Source organism: Gorilla gorilla, chromosome 4 (assembly GCF_029281585.2).
Source record: "Gorilla gorilla gorilla isolate KB3781 chromosome 4, NHGRI_mGorGor1-v2.1_pri, whole genome shotgun sequence".
Taxonomy (NCBI): Eukaryota; Metazoa; Chordata; class Mammalia; order Primates; family Hominidae; genus Gorilla; species Gorilla gorilla.
Window position 1 is genome coordinate 108,586,041 of NC_073228.2, and position 4,278 is coordinate 108,590,318.

The 4,278-nt window shown below is 31.1% G+C and overlaps 1 pseudogene; it reads right to left on the reverse strand.

The window, feature by feature from the left end:
• Positions 1-592: 592 nt before the first annotated feature.
• Positions 593-692, reverse strand: LOC115934794 (uncharacterized; annotated as a pseudogene).
• Positions 693-4,278: the final 3,586 nt, after the last annotated feature.

The window sequence follows — 4,278 nt, forward strand, 5'->3', positions numbered from 1 at the left end:
TTAGAGTCAGTTTGTTTGAATCAGGAGAGTATACACATTGCAGTAAATTGGTATAGTTTTATTTTATTTTATTTTATTTTTTACAATTTATTCAATAAAGAAACTCATGGCATTGACTCTATATAATTTGGCATATTTAAGATTTTGCTAATTGATTTTGCTCATTGTGTATTGTAACCTTTTGTGACACCTAAGATGGTCTGCAGACCTCTTTATTTCCTGTGAAAAACTACAGTGTTAATCTAATAATTTCTGTCCTACTTTTTAATAAGAACACTTCATAGGAGGAGTTGTAAGCTTTCAGCTATGTCACATCAATGGATGATCATGTCTGGTTTTTATTCTCATTGTTATTACTTTGACTGATATAGTTTGTCATTTTACTTTTTTAGTATCAATATAAACTTATAGTGAAACCAATACCATTATTGTTACTGAAATTATGATTACTGAAAACATTCGAAGATGTCCTTGTCTGACACTTTTTTATTTCCCATACCATTTTAAAAATTTTTCATATTTATATGTATTTAAGTATGGCAAAATATATACAACATAAAATTTACCACTTTAACCATTTTTAAGTGTACAGAAAAATATAAAACATTTCATAATTTGCATGTCCTTATTGGTCAGGCATCATGCTAATCTCTGTATCATCCTAATTTTTGTATATGGCTGCTAAAGCAACACCTTGCATTTCTTTTTGTCCTTAGGATGTATCTAAATTGTCTGTATTACAAAATTACTGTATTATAAAATCCTATTTAATGATTCTTGATGGACTTTAAACATTTTTGTTACAAATATGTTTCACTATTTTGTCATTTGTCATTGTTGATCATAATATTTATTTGTCATAGATATTTTTGACAAGTTACCTAACTAAATTAACTCTTTTATTGCTTCTATATTATGAGTCACAGGTAAGACTATTTTACCTACTTTTAGATTTATAGATGAATCCATACATGTTTCTTCTAATATTTGTATATGCAGTAAGAAAATAATTCTGTTTTCTTCATATAACTATGCCATTATCCCAATACCACTTATTATAAAGTACATTTTTTATTCACCGATTTCTGATGCAACCTTTATGATATACTAAATTTATATTTGCAAATGTGTCCATTTCCAGATGTGCTATTCTGGCCCATTCATGGTATAATATCTTACTGTCTTAATGATAGAGATACATAATACATTTCATATAGGACATGGCTGGCATATACCCTTTTCACAATTTTTATAATCACTCTATTCTTGCTTGTTTGTCCATTCACATGAGCTTTGCAATAAACTTTTCTAACTCAAAAATGGTGTTTATATTGCAATTATATTACATTTACAAATTGAAATTTTTTATTAATATTCACATGAAAAATTGTTTTATAGTTTCCTCTTTTGTGCAATTTTTATCAGGTTTTATAATCAATGTTATATTCACCTCATTACAAGAATTTTTGAAGTTTGTTCCTTTTATTTATGCTTTAAAATTGTTGAAGTTGTACTAGGATTATCTTTAAAGTTCTTTAAAGTAATTCACTTGTGAAATCATTTGAAGCTTAAGTCAAATCATTTTACCATAATATGTGTTGGCTTTGGATGCCTGGGAAAAGTTTTTCAGAGGCATGGTATTCCTTTTCAATAGGAAGACATAATTCTTATCTTATTTTGGAAAAAAATTTATTAAATTGCAGTTTTTAATATTTATTCTTAGCTCTCGCTTTTGTTTTCATTTTGTCTTTTAATACATGTATTGGAACTACTTTCCCTATCTTTTTTCTTTCAACTCCTCCCTCATTTACATCTTTCTTTATTTTTGCTTGATTTTAATTTCATTTTTTCTATTTTCTACTGCCTATTTCTTTTACCATATTATTTAGAATATGTATTAATTTTCATTTTCTATTTAGTTTTGTCTTCACTTTTGAAATTTATTTCTAAATCATTTCTCAACTCTGAGAGAGTTCAGAAGTTCCTTACTGACATAATTAAAAAATTTTTTTTCTAGTTCTCATTTATTCTTTTTTCATAAATTAATTTCATTGCTTATTTTGAAATATTAAGCTAGTCTTCCCACCAAAAAAATGTTAAGTGGGAAGGTCATGTTATTTTGGTATGTCTTTGCTGTTTGAAAATAGTTTATTTTGCTCATAATTTTCTTTTTACCTGGATTGAGTTTGTATGGAATTCATCCACATCCTATTGTATTATAAATATTTACACGAGATAGGTTTTTTTAAGTATTTTTCAAATTAAATTACCCAGTATGCGAATGTGCCAGAATAACTTTCATAGCTTTATGACTCCAGAGCTTTCTATAGTGAAGCATCAACAAGTTAGTTCAAGTACTATTTGAGAACCTTCTTTTTTTCCCCCTTCTTCATTGTAATCAATATTTTCTGTCTCTCTTTCTATGTTTCTCTCTTCTTGTTAGAATTTTTTTCTTGCTGAATTTGTATTCTATTCCCAACAGTTTCTCTTTAGCATGGGCTTTCTCCTTGAAGAAACCTTCTCTGGCTGGTTGATTTCAAACTTCCATGACACCCAGACAATCTCAGCACTAACACTCTCGACTTCCCTCAAACTCACCTTGAAATGGAGAGAGCAAAGCCTCCTCTGCTGTTGTTTAGCTATTTTCCTCAGATTGTTACATCTGACTTCTACTCCAGAGTGTCTTCTCTTGCTTTCTGAATGAATCATTTTTAGTAGTTTCTGGGTATACCAACATCAGAGCTGCCAGAAATTATTTTATCTTCTTTCTAGTTTCTCATATGCTGTTAATTATATACAAAGGTGTTGTTTATGTTGGTAGTTTGGCACAGATCAATGGAATCTGGAAATTTTTAATGCTACCTTTTTACCTACATTTGTTCAAAATAATTTTGATGTTTTACTTATTTACTTGTTTCTTTCTTAACATATTATTCCTGGTGTCTATTTTCTTGGGAAACTCAGAAAGACTTAAATGCACTGCTGCTCCACAAACAGTATTTTTTTGGTTACTATTTTTATTAAAAAAGAAAACAAACAACCATTATTCTTTTCTCCTTTGGTCAGGCCTTTCTGAATCTAGTGAGAAAATATGCTTAATAATTGAAATAACTGTATCCGGAATTTATCCAGAGTTTCTGCATTAATTATGGTACTCTCATGAATGTGCTGTGTTTCCAAAATAAATCCTGAAATCTCAGTGATAAAACACAGTAAAAGAATGGTTTTTCAAACAACCCCATCAAAAAGTGGGTGAAGGATATGAACATACACTTCTCAAAAGAAGACATTTATGTGGCCAACACACATATTAAAAAAAAGCTCATCATCACTGGTCATTAGAAAAATGCAAATCAAAATCACAATGAGATACCATCTCATACTAGTTAGAATGCCGATCATTAAAAATTCAGGAAACAACAGATGCTGGAGAGGATGTGGAGAAATAACACTTTTACACTGTTGGTGGAGTGTAAATTAGTTCAACCATTGTGGAAGACAGTGTGGCAATTCCTCAAGGATCTAGAACCAGTAATACCATTTGACCCAGCCATCCCATTACTGCGTATATACCCAAAGGATTATAAATCATTCTACTATAATGACATATGCACACATAAGTTTATTGCAGCACTATTCACAATAGTAAAGACTTGGAACCAACCCAAATGCCCATCAATGGTAGACTGGGTAACGAAGATGTGGCACATACATACCATGGAATACTACGCAGCCATTAAAAAGGGATGAGTTCATGTCCTTTGCAGGGACATGGATGAAGCTGGAAACCGTCATTCTTAGCAAACTAACACAGGATCCGAAAACCAAACACCGCATGTTCTCACTCATAAGTGGGAGTTGAACAATGACAACACGTGGACACAGGGAGGGGAACATCATGCACTGGGGCCTGTTGGGGGGTGGGGGGCTGGGAGAGGCATAGCATTAGGAGAAATGCCTAATGTAGTTGACAGGGTGATGAGTGCAACAAACCACCATGGAACGTGTATACCTATATCACAAACCTGCACATTCTGCACATGTATCCCAGAACTTACAGTATAATAAAAAAAATTTACAAACCCACAGAAAAGTAAAAATATATGACAAACCACTCTTTTGTACACCATCCATCTAGATGTACAAGTTAACATGTTTCTAAAAAAAATCACTGAGTTGTATACTTTAAAATGGTGAATTATATCTCAATTAAAAAAAAAAAAAGAATGGTTTTTATTCGTATGTAGTCCAATGCTGCTTGGTTGATTTCTTCTAACT